This window comes from Chiloscyllium punctatum, chromosome 6, assembly GCF_047496795.1.
Source record: "Chiloscyllium punctatum isolate Juve2018m chromosome 6, sChiPun1.3, whole genome shotgun sequence".
Lineage (NCBI taxonomy): Eukaryota > Metazoa > Chordata > Chondrichthyes > Orectolobiformes > Hemiscylliidae > Chiloscyllium > Chiloscyllium punctatum.
In genome coordinates, this window is record NC_092744.1 from 11,282,325 (window position 1) to 11,302,920 (window position 20,596).

The following is a 20,596-nucleotide window of genomic DNA, read 5'->3' on the forward strand; positions in this document are numbered from 1 at the left end:
ACAGATTTTTAATTAGTTATGAGTTGAAGGGTTACAGAGAGTGGGCAGGAAAGTTGAGTTGAGGATGCAGTGAGATCATCCATGATCATATTAAATGGCGGAGCAGGCTCGAGGGGCCGAATGGCCTACTCCTATTCCTTGTTGTTATGCTCTTATAATATAGGCCCATATTTTCATCACTTGAAACCCTCTTTAACTAGGATGTTGCTAATATACAATAAATAAATGTGTTGTGAAATTATTCATCTGTAGGGAGTTCAAGGATAAACACAATGTTTTTTTTCATGAACAATCAGCAGTTCAAATAGATAAGAAGTTCAAGCAGGGAAATGGTTTAACACAAAGTATTTTGAAAATGCTTCACTATTCATTTGTTTGGAGGATTCATATTAAAGGGTTGATGGGACACATCATTTTTCAAAATCACTTATTAGAAATCACCCTATCCCTAAACTACAAAGTGTGTGGAGTTGCTGAATTAATGGGAAGTCACCAAACATAAACCACTGCAGATGCCAGAAATCTGAAACAATACAAAAAATGCTGTTGAAACTCAATAGGTCTGGCAGGATTTGTGGAGTGAGGAACAGAGTTAACAGTTGGAGACCAGTATGGCTCTTCTTCAGAACACCAGTTGAGTTTGAGGCTATGACTGTGTTTTGTGTTCTGTTTGGATGTTGGTTGGAGTATGGCCTGCTGAGAGAGTGAAGCTAACCAATTTACCCTCTGCCTTCCCGAGAGAGTCTTTCTTGACAGTCCAATTTGACAACTGAAGCCCTGCTAGAGATGTTCACCTGAAAATCTGCTACAGGAGTTTGTCATGACTTTTAGATTAGATTACATACAGTGTGGAAACAGGCCCTTCGGCCCAACAAGTCCACACCAACCCACTGAAGCACAACCCACCCAGACCCATTCCCCTACATTTACCCCTGCACCTAACACTACGGGCAATTTAGCATGGCCAATTCACCTAGTCTGCACATTGTTTTTGGACTGTGGGAGGAAACCGGAGCACCCAGAGGAAACCCATGCAGACACGGGGAGAACATGCAAACTCCACACAGTCAGTCGCCTGAGGCGGGAATTGAACCCGGGTCTCTGGCACTGTGAGGCAGCTGTGCTAACTACTGTGCCACCATGCCACCCATTAAAAAAAACTGTGTTTGAAGATTCTAGTGATGACAAGAGGAGGACTGCAGGAGACAGAAGGGGGACATTGTAGAGGTATATAAGATAATGAGAGGCATGGATAGAGTGAATGCACTGTCTTTTTCCCAGTGTGAGGGAATCAAGGACTAGAGGGCATCAGTTTAAAGTTAGAAGGGAAATAATAAAAAGGAACCTGAGAGGCAACATTTTTACACAGAGGGTGGTACGCATACAGGATGAGCTGCCAGTGGAAGTGGTTGAGGCGGGTACATTAACAATATGCAAAAACCATTTGGTTAATTACATGGATAGGAAAGGCTTGGAAGGATATGGGCCAAGTGCTGGGAAATGGGGTTAGCGTGGATGGACATTTTGATCGGCATGGACCAGTTTGGGCCGAAGGGCCTGTCTCCGTGCTGTAGGACTCCAGAAAAAAGTAAGTTACTCAGATTTGTGACCCTATCTTGCCATTCAACACTGCTTGTGTTTAGTAACATCTATCTATATGAACCAAGCTACCAACTGAATGTTTTGAGTCTTATCCTTTTTTCTTCAAGAAGTAATAATTATTGGCCCCAACGTTTATCTCTGTGAAGAAGATCTTTATTAGTTAATTACCTGGTATGTGTGTTTATGGAGTGGAGTGGGGTGGGGTGGGGATGAGCTGTTACAAAGGTGTCAAGGGGTCAGGCAGCATTCGAGGAGCAGGAGCGAAATCCCCTCATCAGGAATGCGGCTGTGATGAAGGTTTTTTGCCCGAAACATCAACTCTCCTGCTCCTTGGATGCTGCCTGACCTGCTGTGCTTTTCCAGCACTACACTCTCAACTCTAATCTCCAGTTCTCACTTTCGATCCTGTAACAAAGGTGTGTTGTTCCAACTATGTATTCATAAGATTTGCATCTTTATTGAATAAATCCTATTCTCATTGTGTAAATTTGAGCTGGACAGAGAGACAGGTTGAAGAGTCATGTGGGCAAGCAAGAAAGTGGAATTGAGGCTGAGGTTAGCACCAATCATAAGAAGAGCAGGGCTTGAGAAGACTAAAATGCATGATTTCCATGATTACTTAGCTGCTTGGATTCAGAATTGGCTTGCCAATAGAAGGCAGAGGTTAGTGGTGGCAGGGTGTTTTTCTGGCTGGAGATACATGACTAGTGGTGTTCCGCAGGGATCTGTCCTGGGACCTCTGCTGTTTGTGACCTATATAAATAACTTGGATGAAAATAGAGGTATATAAATTAGTGAGTCTGCAGATTGTACAAAGATTGGTGGAGTTTGGATAGTGCAGAAGATTGGCAATGGATACAGCGGGATATAGGTCAGTTGCAGATTTGGGTGGAGAAATGGCAAATGTACTTTTCTCCGGGTAAGTGTGAGGTGCTACACTGAGGGAACATAGAACATAGAAAAGTACAGCACAGCACAGGCCCTTTGGCCCACGATGTTGTGCTGAGGTTTTATCCTAATGCAAAATATAATAACTTACCCTACACACCCCTCAACTCACTGCTAACCATGTGCATGTCCAGCAGTGGCTTAAATGTCCCCAATGACTTTGCTTCCACCACCACCGCTGACAACACATCCCATGCATTCATAGAGTCATAGAGTCATAGAGATGTACAGCATGGAAACAGACCCTTCGCTCCAATCTGTCCATGCCGACCAGATATCCCAACCCAATTTAGTCCCACCTGCCAGCACCCGGCACATATCCCTCCAAACCCTTCCTATTCATGTACCCATCCAAATGCCTCTTAAATGTTGCAATTGTACCAGCCTCCACCACTTCCTCTGGCAGCTCATTCCATACACGTACCACTTTCTGCGTGAAAAGGTTGCCCCTTAGGTCTCTTTTATATCTTTCCCCTCTCACCCTAAACCTATGCCCTCTAGTTCTGGACTCTCCTACCCCAGGGAAAATACTTTGTCCATTTACCCTATCCATGCCCCTCATAATTTTGTAAACCTCTACACGGCCATCCCTCAGCCTCCGACACTCCAGGGAAAACAGCTCCAGCCTATTCTGCCTCTCCCTATAGCTCAAATCCTCCAACCCTGACAACATCTTTGTAAATCTTTTCTGAACCCTTTCAAGTTTCACAACATCTTTCCGATAGGAAGGAGAACAGAATTGCACGCAATATTCCAACAGTGGCTAACCAATGTCCTGTACAGCCTCAACATGACCTCCCAACTCTCGTACTCAATACTCTGACCAATAAAGGAAAGCATACCAAACGCCTTCTTCACTATCCTATCAATCTGCGACTCCACTTTCAAGGAGCTATGAACCTGCACTCCAAGGTCTCTTTGTTCAGCGACGCTCCCTAGGACCTTACCATTAAGTGTATAAGTCCTGCTAAGATTTGCTTTCCCAAAATGCAGCACCTCGACTTTATCTGAATTAAACTCCATCTGCCACTTCTCAGCCCATTGGCCCATCTGGTCCAGATCCTGTTGAGGTAACCCTCTTCACTGTCCACTACATCTCCAATTTTCACAACCCTTTGGGGGATCAAATGTGAAGGAAATGTATGCAGTTAATGGCAGGACCTTGAACAGCATTGATGTACAGAGGGATCTTGGGTTTCAAGTCCATAGCTCCTTGAAAGTGGCCACACAAGTAGATAAGCAGGTGAAGAAACCATATGGCATGCTGGCCTTTATTAGAAAGGAAACTGAGTACAAGACTCAGAATGTCATGTTGCATTTTATAAAACTTTGCTAAGGCCACACACTTAGAGTATTGCATTCAATTCTGGTCACCACATTACAGCAAGGTTACAGAGGATTTGGAGAGGGTGCGGAAGAGGATTATCACAATGCTGCCTGAATTAGATGGTATGAACTATAAGGGGAGGTTAGAAAATATTGGGTTGTTTTCTCTAGAGGGTGGAGGTTGAGGGTAAGCTTGATGGAAGTTTATAAAATTGTGAGATGCATAGATAGGGTTGACGGTCAGAATCTTTTTCCCAGAGTTGAAATGCTTACAACTAGGCAGCATTTCAGGTAAGAGGGTTAAAGTTCAAAGAAGACGCGAGGGGCAGTTTTTTACACAGAGAGTGTTAGGGTGTGTGGAATGCACTGCCAGGGGTAGTGGTGAAGGTAGATACGATAGGGGTGTTTAAGAGACTTTTAAATAAGCTCATGAATATGCAAGGAATGGAGGGTTAAGGACCAAGGACAGGCAGAAGGGATTAATTGAGTTTGGCCGCACATCCAGCATTACATCGTGGGTTGAAGGGCCTGTTCTTGTGCTGTACTGTTCTATGTTCTATGCAGGACTGCATGTTCTTCTGTTCACAATAAATTGCTACTTTTGTTCATTAATAAGGAAATCTCATCGATGGACCTTTTTATTTTAAATTAAATATTGATATTATATATTGGCCAAATTGGTGACTGGGGAAAGCATTTGAAAACACGCACCAGCAGACTCTAGAACAGTTTCTTCCTGGCTGTTATCAAACGTATGAATGGACCTCTATTGAAGTTGATCTTTCTCTGCACTTTCTCTACATCAGTAACACTGTATTCTGCATTCTGTTCTATTATCCTGCTGTACTTATGTAAGGTATGATTTGTCTGGCTAGCATACAAAACAATATTTTTCACTGATTCTTGGTAAATATGACAATAATAAATCAAATCAAATCAATTTGCATTGTGACCAGTTATGTCGTGGAACTAGAGAGATACAGTTCTCCAATCCTCAAGCCTCAGCCGTGATAATATCCCAACAAAGCAAGCCAAACACTTTCTGTGTAATTTTGCTGGCTGAACAAAAAAAAAGAAAAAAAAATTAGGCTCAGGTTCCAACTCTTCAGTTTGCATTGGGATGCATTAAGTAGATCAAACAATAGATCAGATTGGATATGAAAAAATTAAATTCATAAAACTAATTTCAATTGAAAATAGAACACTAACCTAGGACAGCTGCTATGTAACCTATCTGTTTTGTTAAATGTACTTGTATGGTTCATTTTCCAGCTAAGACTTGGGACATGCTGTGTGATACATTCATGCAAAGGTTTGCAGGTCAAATCACCAGAGATTACTAAATAGAAACAGCTTTGACAGGGAAAGAATTCAGGGCACAGAGAGCTGGTACAGGGTTTGTCAAAGTTAAACTATGAAACCAATACTTTTACAATGACAAAACCTAAAATTACACTGAAAAGTGAAAGCATTTAACTTTTTGAAAATACAACCTTTTGATAATCTGATGGTGGAGGCTTGTGTCAGCTGGGGATTGGTGTTGTGAGACCATAACATTTTTTCCTATAATCATTGCAATCCACAAGACCTAGAGTTATGCACCCAAGTTCAGTTGGCACAAAGGACTTGCTTGACAATCATTTATCTTCTTCACATATTTCACTTTATATAACCCAGCATCCAGGCAGCCCCAGTTGTCTATTGCCCACCTTCCATCAATACTGCCACCAGGTAGGAATGACATTATTGTACCTATACGGTAACTCTTCCTCCAGTTTTCCCCTTCAGCCCTTTTGCCAAAAGTCTGATCTCTGCTCAGTGTTGGCACAGCTGAGCATTGTAAGGCAGAATTTGACGGTAAGAAGGTTAGCCAAAATCCATTCGTGTCCATGGGGACCTCACTCTGCTAGGGTGAGACAAATTCTTGAGGAGCACCACTCTGCATCAAGCAAGGGGCAATTTCATGAGAAGGTCTCAGTGAACTGCAGGGCTAGTATGGGGATTGATCCAACCTAATTGACATCAGTCGGCACCAACATTGGCCACTTAGCCAATTGAGCTAACCAACCTGAGAGTGTGAGCCTTAATTTATAATTAGGTTTGCATACCAATCCTGCCTTCTGACCAGGGTATCATTACCCTGAAGCATTGAATGTCAACATTTTGGGCATTTAAAAGCAAACTACACATTCATTCCTGGCAACTAAGCAGAAAACTTCTCGATTTCAACTTGGCTGGAATTAGGCAGCGCTGTTTGTGTGAGCTGGGTTGCTTGCACAGTTACTGGGGGAATGTTTGCTATGAGATTTAGAACTTTCTCAGGACTGGTCTTCAAATACATCTCTCATTCCACAGCTTAGTAGGCCATGGAGCCATGAGCTAGTACATAGCCCACACCATGACAAGGAATCATCTCTCCACTTGAACTGAGACACGACGGCTGAAAGACATCTGATTTTAAAGGTTAAAAAAATCACATTTGCAAATGTTATCATCAGCGTCCAATTAGTCATCCTCATTGCCAGTCACAGCAGGACTGTTCCCATTTTAGTGATTTCCTAATCTAAGCCACAGGGTTGGGAAACTAGACACTGAATGTCAGGCACTATCTAACATGAGGAAGGGAAACCAGAAGTTAGGTTTCATAGGGATGTGTGACTCCATCGAGCAATAACTGACAAATGAATTAGTCACAAAAAAAAGAAAAACAAATTCTCAAAATCTGAAATAAGAGCAAAATATGTTAGAAAGGCAGGGCATCAGAACATAAGAAAGCACAATATAAAATCAAAGAACTACAGGGATGCTGGAGATCTGAAACAGTTAACAGGTGGGATGAAGAAATGACAGATTGGGTTTAATCTAGGCAAGTGTGAGGTGATGCATTTTGGGAGGTCAAATGTAACAAGAATGTATGCAGTAACTGGCAGGACCCCTAGGGGCACTTTATGTACAGAGAGATTGTGAGATCCAAGTCCACAGCTTCTGAAAGTAGTAACATGAGTTGATAAATTGGTAAAGAAGGCATATGTCATCCTCCCTTCATTGCTCAGGGCATTGAGTATAAAAGTTAGCAAATCTTGTTTTTGCAGCTGTATAAAACTTTAGTACCTCTACATTTGGAGTATTGTGTACAATCCTGATTGCAACAATATAGAGAGGATGTGGAGATTTGGAGAGGATATAAAATAGGTTTGTAGAGTCATAAAGCACACAAACAGCTCTTCAGCCCAACTCATCCATGCTGACCAGGTTTCCTAATTTAAACTAATCCTATTTGCCTCTGTTTGGCCCATATTCCTGGAAAGCCTTCAGAATTCATGTAACTGTCCAAATACCTTTTAAATGTTGGAATTGTACCAGCATCTACCACTCCCTCTGGCAGCTTGTTCTATATAAACACCACACTCTACTTGAAAAAAGGCACCTCAGGTCCCTTTTAAAGCTTTAGCCTCTTACCTTATACCTATGCCCATGGGGAAAAGATCTCAGCTATGTTCCCCATGATTTTACAAACTTCTATAACCCTCAGCCTCATACACTCCAGGGAAAACAGTCCTAGCCTATCCTACATTTCCTTATAACTCAAACCCTCCAGTCTCAGTAACATCCTTGTAAGTTCTTTTTTGCACTTTTTCCAGGTTAACAAAATCCTTCCTAAAGCAGGACAATCAGAATTGTACACAATACTCTAAATGCGTCTTACCAGTGTCTTGTACAGCTATAACATGGCATCCCAACTCCAGTACTCAGTACTCTGACCAATGAAGGCAAACATGCCGAATACCTTCTTCATCATCTTGTCTATCTGTGATATTACTTTGAAAGAGCTACATACCCTGAACCCTGAGGTCTCTCTGTTCACAACACTCCCCTGGTTTGTTTTGCCAAAAAAATGCAACACTTTGCATTTAACAGGATGCTGCCTGGATTGGAGTGCATTAGCTATAAGTTGGACAAACTTGCAAAAGCGTCAGAGCCTGAGGTGTGACCAGATAGAGGTATATAAAACTCTAAGAGACATGAATGGGATGGATAGTTGGAGTCCTCATTCCAGGGTGGAAATGTCAAACTCGGGGACATTGGTTTAAGGTGTGAGGGTGAAAGTTTAAAGGAAATGTGCAATTTGGAAGGAAGGTATTTTTTGACAGAGAAGGTGGTAGGTGCCTGGAACACACTGCCAAGAAGGTGGTAGAAGCAGGCACAATGACAACATTTTAGAGGCATTTAGATGGACACATGTACAGGCAGGGAATAGAGGGGATAAGAACGATGTACAGGCAGATAGGATTAGTTTAGAATGGCATCATGGTTGGCACTGACATGGTGGGCCGAACGGCCTGTTCCTATGCTGCACTGTTCTATGTTTTATGTCGAAACAAAAACAGAAATTGCTGGAGAAACTCTACAGCATTTGTGGAGAGAAAAACGGAACACAAAGCTTCTGGTGAGCAGTCACCGAACTAGAAACATTAACTCCGCTTTCTCTTGACAGATGTTGCCAGGTATGCTGAGTTACTTGAGCAAATTCTCTGATTTTGTAGACTGGGATAAAGGTTGTGGAATAAATAGGGCACAGATCAGGGATTGTGCATCTTTTTTTCATTCCATCCTTGCAATTTATGTAGCCCTGCAATCAGATATCCAAGGTAAGAGAGGGAGAAAGAGAGAGAGTGTGTGTGTGTGTGTGTACATGTGTGTGTGTCTGCATGTGTGTGCATATATGCATTTCTGTGTGTGTGTCTGTGTGTGAGTGCGTGTGTGTAAGTGTGTGCATGTGTGTTTGTGTGCGCGTGTATGTATGTGAGAGAATGTGTGTGTGTGTCTCTTTGCGTGTGTATTTGTGTGCGCGTGTGTTTCTGTGTGTATGCGTGTGTCTCTCTGTGTTTGTCGTTATGTGTGTCTATGTATTTGTGTCTGTGTGTGAGTGCCTGCGTGTTTGTGTGTGTATATGTACGTGTGAGAGAGAGAACGAATGTGTGTGTGTGTGTAGATAGTTTCAAAGGAGTGGACTTTGACGGTGAATGATATGTAGGGTGGATAACCATCCAACATCCGAGCTGAAAGCTGACATAAATCTGCACAGCACATATGGCTGCTGAGCTGGAGCGTCAGTAACTGATGAGACAGGACCTTCTGACTGATGGTGCGATGTGAACTGATTAACCCCTGAACTGCTGCTGGCAAAGCCCTTCAGTTTAGCAACTCCAATCATTTGCAATCGCACAAGGCAATTTAAAGAGCGTTGAAAATTCTTGTACATTAGGAATACAGGGCTTGCAGGAGTGGATGTAATGTTGTTACCTTGATGGGAAAGAGCAGGGTGAGGTATAAGCTATTATGGCTCACACAATTCCAATTCCAATTCTTCCTTGAATCATGTGCACAAACTACACATTTGTGAAGGAAATCTCGAATCTCTTTTCAGACACATTCATAACATTTATTACTCCCATTCTAGGGGAGTCGATGGGACGTTTCTTTCATTTAATAATTGGGGAATTGTACAAACAAAGGCATTTTTTTTTTGTTTTACTGCATAGAGAAAGCAACACGCAGTAAGTAAGATTAATGTTACTGCATATATTGTCAATGTGATCCCCCGCACTGTCTGTAATCACCCCATAAATGTTTGCTGGTAAAGGACATTTTTATGAGGTGTGTTGAGGTAAGGAAACAATGAGCGAAATAAGGGAGGGTTTGAGTTTAATGGAAACATATAGAATGGGCATTGATGCACAAGAATGAGAGGTGGTGAGGTGGGTCTACTGAATATCAAAGAAACAAAGAGGACAGGAAGCAGCTGTGCGAGGATGAATTGGGCAGAGCGACCTTGAGTGAATATGATGTATATATGGGGAGGCAATGGCATAGTGATATTATTGCAAGACTGCTAATGACCTGTCCTACCTGCCAATCTCCCTTCCCACCTCTCAGCTCCACCCTCCCCTCTGACCTATCACCTCCATCCCCACCCCCATTCACCTATTGTACTCTTTGCTACCTTCCCCCATCCTCCCCTCTGACCTATCACCTCCATCCCCACCCCCATTCACCTATTGTACTCTTTGCTACCTTCCCCCATCCTCCCCTCTGACCTATCACCTCCATCCCCACCCCCATTCACCTATTGTACTCTTTGCTACCTTCCCCCACCCTCCCCTCTGACCTATCACCTCCATCCCCACCCCCATTCACCTATTGTACTCTTTGCTACCTTCCCCCATCCTCCCCTCTGACCTATCACCTCCATCCCCACCCCCATTCACCTATTGTACTCTTTGCTACCTTCCCCCATCCTCCCCTCTGACCTATCACCTCCATCCCCACCCCCATTCACCTATTGTACTCTTTGCTACCTTCCCCCATCCTCCCCTCTGACCTATCACCTCCATCCCCACCCCCATTCACCTATTGTACTCTATGCTACCTTCTCCCCAGCACCCCCCTCCCCATCCCCCCCAACCCTCCATTTATCTCTCCAGCCTGGAGGCTTCCTGCCTCTATTCCTGATGAAGGGCTTTTGCTCGAAACGTCAATTTTCCTGCTCCTCGGATGCTGCCTGACCTGTTGTGCTTTTCCCGCACCACTCTAATCTAAACTCTGGTTTCCAGCATCTGCAGTCCTCACTTTTGCTTTGCTATTATAAGACTCAGGTAATGCTCTAGACACATGGGTTTGAATCCTGTCATGGGAGATAGTGTTGTTTGAACACAGTAAAATCTGGAGGTAAAAACAATGACTGCAGATGCTGAAAACTAAATACTGGATTAGTGGTGCTGGAAGAGCACAGCAGTTCAGGCAGCATCCAACGAGCAGCGAAATCGACGTTTCGGGCAAAAGCACCACTAATTCAGTAAAATCTGGAACCAATGATGGCTTTGATTCCATTGTTGGAAAACCCTATCTGGTTTACTAATATCCTTGAGGGAAGGAATCTATCATCCTTACCTGGTCTGGCCTACATGTGATTCCAGACCCACAGCAATGTGGTTGACTCTTAACTGCCCTCTGGGCGACTAGGGATGGGCAATAAATGCTGGCCTGGCTACTGATACCTTCATTCTGTGAATGAATTTAAAAAAATACAATAGTGAGTGTTGTAGTCTGTGAGATTTGCTGAGAGATGTACTCAGTGGTCGGGTTACATTGAATGTGAGTGTGAAGCATCAGAGAGAAGGTGTGTTGGTGTACCACTGACACTTTGACATGCACTGCTATGAGTCCCTTTACTCCTGGATCATAAAACCGACAATTCAGGTGCATTCTGGCTTGCTCTGACGGTGTGGCCCCAATAGCAGTGCACAAGGAGAGGTGCTGCAATTCTCTTCACCATCCACCGAGATCTCCAGGCCTCGACCACAAAGCAGGAAATGTGTTTTCCTTTCTTTAAGGTGCTGTCTTAGTGATAACCATTGTGCACTCTATGTTAAGGCTCAGTCCTGGCTTCCAGTGTCTGCAGTAGTGCGTAACGGGCATCAAATATTGCGCTAGAGCTGTAAGTGCCGGAAGGTTCTAGCTGCTGTCATATCTTCACCTCTCCAGCTCTGTGATTCCCCAAGAAAGACACCCAAAAGCCAATGGCACAATTAATGTCGTGAACGTGGAAGATTATGTGAGAAAATTCCCTCCAAAGTCATGAGAGACTGGCACCATGAGTCACATTCTGTAGAGCACTTTCAGTGAAATCGGGAAAATTGACTGTAGTTAAGGAGTATCTAACTGTGGCATTATCTTGCCACAAGGCTGCAAGTGAGAGCTCGATCATGTGACATTGGATCACTTCCCGTGATGATGTGTATTATCTCATTATCATATTACAGTCAGACTTAAGCTCTTACACTGTATGCCTGAGGAGACTAGGAAGGAACTTTCTTGAGATTTTTGGTTCTTTTTTACTCTGAGGCTTTCCCCTGTAGCTCATTCTTCCCCTTCCTAACGGATACATGGCTGTGGGATTGTAGCCATACAGGGGAGTTGTACTCAATCTGGGTAGGATGTTACCATTATGATGCTTCAAGTATGTTGAGTTTTTGTAGGCTTGATGAGCCAACTGGTCTTTTCCACTTATTTCAAGAGATATATACATAATTAGAAAAATTGGATCCCATACCCTGACAGCTTTTTATCTGGGCACTTCAGACATTTCATTTCAGTACAGTATCTAATATCAAACTGTAAGCCTTTTCAAAGTTAGGAAAGGTCACTGAAAATGCACCACACCTTTTGACTCTGATCTCCAGCATCTGCAGTCCTCACTTTCTCCAACAACAGGACATTATCTTGTTTGAATTCTTATTAAGCTAATTACGGCAGTTCTGAGAAAGGGTCACTGGACCTGAATCGTTAACTCTGATTTCTCTCCACATAAGCTGCCAGACCTGCTGAGCTTGTCCAGCAATTTGTGTTTTTGCTTCTGATTTACAATACCTGCAGTTCTTTCGGATTTTTTCATTAAAGCAAATTTAAGTTCCCCCAAATGTGCTTATATTTATGATAAAACAAAACAAAGATGCAAGGGGTCAGGGGATCTGAAATAAGCAAAAAGAGAAATTGTTGGAGAAACTCAGCAGGTCTGACTGTATCTGTGGGGGGAAGCACAGCTAACATTTTGTGTCCAGTGAGGTGCCTTCAGGACTTTAGGACTCAAAACATTAACTCTGTTTCCTCTTCAAAAAAGCCTGTTGAGTTTCTCCTGCAATTTCAGTTTTTGTTCACACTTAAGTTTACCTCTGCCTTTGTCTGAAGGAAGGATAAAATTAGTTTGGGTGTGAAATCTTGCAAAATAGGAGCATGTGAAAAGTTCTATGCATTGTGATGCTAAACAACTAACAGGGATAGTTTGGTGTCACTATTCCCTCTCATTGTCTGAACCCCTTGATCTACAGTGAAGAGGAAAAGAAAACAATTGTGTGTATTACGAAGAACCAAGATGCAGCTTATTGTATGATATCAATCAGGTAAAAGATCTATAAGGAGTGCTGTAAGACCAGGAAGAGTCCAGGGTCTGTCAGCTTGAAGAAGCCAAGATTTTCTGCTTTCTCCCCCACCCACAACCTTATTATCTCATCAGAGTGGGTGGAGATTAATGCAATCTCCAACATCAACCCATTCAGAAAAATTACTCTACACAATATAAATGTTGAGTATCAAAAACTAAATCTCAATTGCAGCACCCCAATGATCAATTAACATATCTAATCTCGTACATGATGAATTGCAATTTGGGTTGAGAAACTGCAGGCATTCACAAACTTATACCCTGCAGTTTTTAGTTTTTAATGTATATTTAATTATTCCATAAAAATGGCATTAGTACACTCTGGAAGTACATATATTGCTTAATTAACACAGAAAGCCAGATGATTTGGTCATTCTCACCTTGTTGTTTGGAGAACTTTGTTGTGCTCAGATTGGTTCCTACATTCCTTACACAACAACACTACCTATAATTCAAAAGTGCAACATCAACTGTAAGCCACGATGTTGAGGTGCCGGTGTTTGACTGGGGTCGACAAAGTTAAAATTCACACAACATCAGGTTATAAGTCCAACCGTACTTCCAAATAAACTTGTAGGTCTATAACCTGGCATTGTGTAATTATCAACTGTAAGGTAAGAGGTAAAATTGCTACAATCCAATAAGACTATGGGGCTGTTCTCTCATTAGAAAGAAAGACAAATATTGGAGGTTTAACCTGAGAGTCACCATACTTCAGGCAAGAGGAGGAGCTTGAGAAAGAGAGCCCATTCTGTTGACCTCAGCCAGTATAAGAACTGAACTCATCCTGTTAGCGTCATTGGGCATTGCAAACTAGCCATCCAGCCAACTGTGCGAACCAACCTCTACATTCACATTCACTGAAAATTGCTTTGGAACATTCCAAAGTTGTAAAAGATATGACAAAAATACAAGCTCTTAAAGACGTTAAGATAAAGATATTTTTCCATTGGGAGATAACATTGCAATAGTAAGTTGATAAGTTGAACTAATTTCATTTCTTTATTGATTTTTCCATTCCAAATCAAACTAAGGGAGATTGTCTCAACACCAGCAATATTGCCATGTCAGAAGGTGGGTGAGACACATCCTTTAATATTCAGAAAAAAAAACAGTTGACTAAGCAATGTTTTCAATGCATTGAGATTTGGACTGGCTAACCAGATATTGTGGTCAATCTGATTATTTTCTTTAAGTAAAACTAACATCAAGGCCACACTGATGATATTTGGTCCCCTCATATTTAGCTGCAATGGAGATTTTATAAAAATACTTAAACTTCCAACAGTTTTGTCACATCATTGAAGTAGATCTCATACAGTCATAGAGTCATACAGGACAGCAGCAGATCCTTTGGTCCAACACATCCATGCCGACCACATTTCCCAAATGTAACTAGTCCCACTTGCCTGCGTTTGACCCATATTCCTCTAAACCTTTCTTACTCATGTACCTATTTGAGTATATTTTAAAAATCATAACTGTACCTGCATCTACCACTTCCTCTGGCAGCTCATTCCACACATGGACCACCCTCTGTTTGAAAGGCTTGGCCCTCAGGCTCCTTGGAAATCTTTCTCCTCTCGACTTAAAAATATGCCCCCTGGTTTTGAACTTCCATTCCCTCAGAAGACCTTTGCTCTTCACCTTATCCATGGCCCTCTTGATTTTATAAACCTCTGTAATATCAGCCCACAACTTCCTATGCTCCACTGAAAGAAGTTCCAGCTATCCAACCTCAAGTTATAACCAAAACCTCCATTCCCAGCAACCTCCAGGTAAATCTTTTCTGAACCCTCACCAATTTCTAGATTCACAGAGTCATAGAGAATGGAAACAGACCCTTCGGTCCAACTGGTTCATGGTGACCATGTTCCCAAACTAAACTCATCCCACTTGCCTGCAGTTGGCTCATATCCCTCCAAACCTTTCTTATTCATGTACCTATCCAAATGTATTTTAAATATTATACCTGTACCGGCATAGACCACTTTCTCCGGTGGTTCATTCTACACATGAACCATTCTCTGTGTAAAAAGGTTGCCCCCCAACCCAGTCCTTTTTAAAACTTTCTCCTCTCACCTTAAAAATATGCCCCCTAATTTGAACTTCCCCATCCTAGGGAAAAGACCTGTGCTTTTCACCTTATCGAGACTACTCATGATTATATAAAGCTCTATAAGATCACCCTCAACTTCCTACAGTCCAGTGAAAAAAGTCCCAACCTATCTTACTAACTCAAACCCTCCAGTCCCAGCAACATTGTAATAAATCTTTTCTGAACCCTCTCCAGTTTAATGATGTCCTTCCTATAGCAGGGTGACCAGAACTGCACATAGTACTCTAGCAGAAGCCTCACCAACATCTTGTACAACCTCAACATATTGGTCCAACATTGATACTCAAAGGTCTGAGCAATGAAGCAGTAAAATCGACATTTCGGGCAAAAGCCCTTCATCAGGAATAAAGGCAGAGAGCCTGAAGAGTGGAGAGATAAGCTAGAGGAGGGTGGGGGTGGGGAGAAAGTAACATAGAGTACAATAGGTGAGTGGGGGAGGGGATGAAGGTGATAGGTCAGGGAGGAGGGTGGAGTGGATAAGTGGAAAAGAAGATAGGCAGGTAGGACAAGTCATGGGGACAGTGCTGAGCTGGAAGTTTGGAACTAGTGGCCGTCCTGTGGCCCAACATTTCAACTCCCCCTCCCACTCTGCCGAGGACCTGGAGGTCCTGGGCCTCCTTCACCGCCGCTCCCTCACCACCAGATGCATGGAGGAAGAACGCCTCATCTTCCGCCTCGGAACACTTCAACCTCAGGGCATCAATGTGGACTTCAACAGTTTCCTCATTTCCCCTTCCCCCACCTCACCCTAGTTCCAAACTTTCAGCTCAGCACTGTCCCCATGACTTGTCCTAACTGCCTATCTTCTTTTCCACTTATCCACTCCACCCTCCTCCCTGACCTATCACCTTCATCCCCTCCCCCACTCACCTATTGTACTCTATGCTACTTTCTCCCCACCCCCACCCTCCTCTAGCTTATCTCTCCACGCTTCAGGCTCTCTGCCTTTATTCCTGATGAAGGGCTTTTGCCCGAAACGTCGATTTTACTGCTCCTTGGATGCTGCCTGAATTGTTGTACTCTTCCAGCACCACTAATCCAGAATCTGGTTTCCAGCATCTGCAGTCATTGTTTTTACCTGAGCAATGAAGGCAAGCTGCTCTTTATGTTTATTATGTCATTCACAAGAAATTCAAACAGGCAGGATTCTTGCTAATCAGAAACATTTCCATTCCCAGTCTCAGGACAAAATAGTGACTGGCTGGTTTTGTCCCAGTTTTGTTTATGATGTCTTCAACCAATAATGTAATTTGTTTTTTTTTTGCCAAATCACTTCTAATTTCCAAATCACATGCTATTTTGTCCACCAAACGAGCAAGCTGAGAACTGACACAACCCATTCCAGTTGCAGTGTGTAGATTCAAGTGACAGGCAACCCTGAGTAGATATTAGCCTAAAACCATCAGATGAAGAAGCTAGTGCTGTAGATAGTGGGGTGCCACAATAATCTGAAGTGGAATGGCTGTGACATCTGAAAGAATCCTTAGGTCCATTGCATCGTTAAGTGTTTCAATTTGCATTGTATCATCTGAGTGTCCAGGCTGTCAGTAGTCAGTGTTTCCAGATGGCGTCAGATGCTATAAATGTACAATGTTAATGGCTTGGAATTCAGATGGATTAATAGTCTGTCATGTTAGCAAGGCTGATGATTTTCAATGATTAATGTTCTTGTTAAAATTGAAATGAAGGCTTGAAGTTCTGCTGATTTCATTTGGCCTCAAAGTGAAATTATCACTTCTTTTCCTCTTTTGATTATCCTTCCCACAGCCTTGTCTTGGCTCACTCTAACCCTCCAATTGTTTTGCCTGCCCTAGTTCTTCTGTGCTCTCACGCTGACTATGCCTTCTCTAATCATTGATACTCTTTGACACTTTTGGTTCTGGGATACTGTTGAGCCCTGAACTGCTTTCTCAGGCTTACAATTGCTGATCCCAATCTGTTTTCTCAGTGAACACATGCACTCTGATTCTGTCACTGCCCTTCCTTACGCCTTATTGTGATCCAGTTATTAGCTTCAACTGTGCAAACAAGTATTGACTTTGATCCCGTGTCTCCCACATATTCAAAGAGAAGTACACTGATATCAAACTTGATCATAACGCTCACAGACATTCCTAAATTCTCTGTGTTTAAAAAGACTTTGCAACCATTGTTATTTGAGCAACTGTTGTGGACAAATTGTACATAATAAGTAATGCATAAGTGCCATGTTGATTTTAATTTGGTGTTATTTATTGAAGGATGATTAAGAGCCAGGAAAACATAAGACATTGCTGCAATCCTATAGATGCTGTCCTGTGCATACAATGTTGTTGTATTTTTAATATTTAACCTAGATTGTGGCATCCAAGTCAGCCTAGCACATAAAATGACCAGTATCATTGGTGCCAAAATTCATACTGAGGCCTGAATTCAGTTCAAGAGTTGACCACTTCTCTGCTATGTAATGCAGTACTTGCCCGAGAAATTAGCCTTAGCCCTCACCAGAGAAAAAAAATGCTTCACTCACCTTGTGAGTGGGATCAAACCTGTGATTTGGTAAAAGTTGCATGTGAGTTTAAGATGTGTTTATATGTGCATGTTAAATGATGATCAGAAATGGGTCCTCTGACAAGAGGAATGAGATACAAATCTGCTTCCAAGCTCCAAGTTACAACGTTGATAATTCATCAAACAACTGTGCTGTGGTGAGACAGTTCGATGTGAATGAAAAAGGCAGTGCAAGTTTGGGAGAGATGAAGTTCATCCTGAAGAAGATGCCCGAGAGTGAATGTACTGTGAGAATATAAGCCAGTCAATGAGCAAATCTTGAGAAACCTGAACACCAAAGCATTCTTAAATGTTTCATGCACAAAAACTCATAGGTTAAATTAGGCAACAAAAGACTCTCAAATGTTTATGAGGGTTTTATTGCAAATCTACAGTTACTACGAACACCAGTTTTCACCTTTACCTTTTGCTCCTTGCTATGTCCAGAAGCAATATACTACTATGGAAGGACTCATTACAAGAGGAACCTCGATTATCCAAAGGGCTCAGGTGGGGAGTATTTTTTTCGGTTAATTGAATTCCAGATAATCGATTGCCGGATAACATTGTTTAGCCAAGCATCAGATCTTATGGGATAATCCAATATTTGGATAATCAAATGCTGGATAATTGAGGTTCCTCTGTGTAATGTTTTGTAACCTAAACAAAAATTACAAACAAAACCAGGAACATCAAGACCATCAAAATGGGGTGGCGTACTGGCACAGTGGTGCCTCAAGCACTAGGGACCTGGGTTTGATTCCAACCTTGGGTGACTGTCTGTATGGAGTTTGCACATTCTCCCTGGGTCTGTGTGGGTTTCCTCCGGGTGCTCCGGTTTCCTCCCACAGTCCAAAGATGTGCAGTCAGGTGGATTGACCATGAAAAATGCAGGGTTACAGCGATAGGATAAAGGGGGTGGGTCTGGGTGGGACAGTCTCTGGAGGGGTGATGCAGACTCTGTTGACCAAATGGGCCCTTTCTGGACTGTAGAGATTCTATGATTCTATAAAGAATGTCACTCTCTTTAAAAAGAAAGAAATCACTACACTCCAAGTACAAATAACAAGCAAAGCACATAGCTTGGGACTGTGAGTCAAAAACAAGCAAAAAAGGGATAAAAATGTTTAATCACACTCTTGACTTGTGCCTCATAAATGGTGGACAGACTTTGAGTAGTTTAAGGGTGAGTTTTTCCATATAGAATTCCAAAATTACGAGGGGCATAGGTAAAGTGAATATAGCAAAGCTCTTTTCTCTTGGGTAGGGGAGTTCAAAACTAAGGGCATAGTTTATGGGGAGAGGAGAAAGATTTAAAAGATACCTGAGAGGCAACATTTTCACACACAAGGTGGTTCATATGTGGAATGAATTACGAGAGGAAGTGGTAGATGCAGGTATAGTTACATAATTTAAAAGACATCTAGGCAGATATATGAATAGGAAAAGTTTGGAGGGATGTAGGCTAAATGCAGGCAAGTGAGACTAGTTTAGCTTGGGAAACTCAGTCAGCATGGATGAGTTAGACAGAAGGTTCAAGTTCCATGCTATACGACACTCTGAGTCTATAACTTGGGGGTCAAATCAAAAGGATAGCTGAGGGAACTCACAACTTTATTTTTCAATAAATAAATCTGCCACCCAATGAACAAAGCACCGAATTAGCAAACTACAAACACTTTAAAAACTAAACCCTTCCGCTAGTTAAACTCCATCAATTCACTAAATGAATCATTTACATGACAAAATAGTGGGAGTTAGAAAGAGAAGAAGGGAATTAAATTAAAATCGAGTTGGTAAGGGAAATAATGCGCTCTGATCTCCCCTGGGGCACTTCTCTTTGAAAGTTTTAAGGGTGTTTGTGGACACGGCTTGCTCGCTTTCTCAGGACACCTGGGTAGGAAAAAAGCTACAGAAGAGAGATAGGCAGTCAGGAACTAAGACCATCTCCACAGGCTTTGCCTGAACCTGTTAAAAGAGCTCACACCATTTTTCTTAAGAAACTACTGCCAAATCTTCCATGTTTCAATTTCATTTAAATGAATTACGTGCACAACCTACCAGGAGCAGTGCAACAATACCAACAGTAGAGGAAAGGAACTAAACTGAGACAGAGGCAGATCTAATACAGTCCAGCCCCTGTAGTGCCCACCTCTCTCAAAGAACTCAGCCTTTAATGCTTTCTCCTCAATTTGTTCAGGGAGGTTATTAAAGACCGGTGGAGCAAGTAAGACTTGAGTCCTGGCTTACCTGACATAGAAGGAGGGACATTGCTGATGGACCACCAAGAATTCAGCCTCTTTTTTTATATCCACGAGTGCTTTCACACACATGATGGAATAATCTTTTCCATCAGCAAATCACCCATGATAGAGGTTTGCAGTCCTTCTTTTATTACAAATCTGTTCATAAAATTATAATTCATCCAATATAAATATTTTAAAGTACATTAATCATAATATTTCAAACATAAAACAGTTATACTTCCAAAGTTAATTCTTGTTTTAGATATTTAGAATATATGTTCTCACTCATACAGACACACTCCTACATAGAAGCATTAAAAATGGAAGAGCCTTTGCATACTTTACAGAGGTTTAACAAAGTGCAAAACAATGGATTATTTAAGTTTTATCTTATTTTGATTGAAGATTAATAGTCAAATGCATGACACCAAGGTTTATAAGAACACAAACTTTTTTTAACAGCGCAGTCATTTTTACACATTTTCTAATCAATCTGTTGAGAGAGATGTTATAGATGTAGGTTTGCTTGCTGACCTTAAAGGTTCATTTCCAGACGTTTCCTCACCCTACTAGGTAACATCTTCAGTAGGCCTCAGGCAAAGCACTGCTGAAAATTCCTGCTTTCTATTTATATGCTTGGGTTTCTTTGGGTTGGTGATGTCATTTCCTGTGGTGAAGTCGCTTCCTGTTCCTTTTTTCAGGGGGTGGTAGATGGGATCTAATTCAATGTATTTGTTGATAGACACCCCCTGAAAAAAGGAACAGGAAGTGACCTCACCACAGGAAATGACATCACCAACCCAAAGAAAACCAATAATATAAATA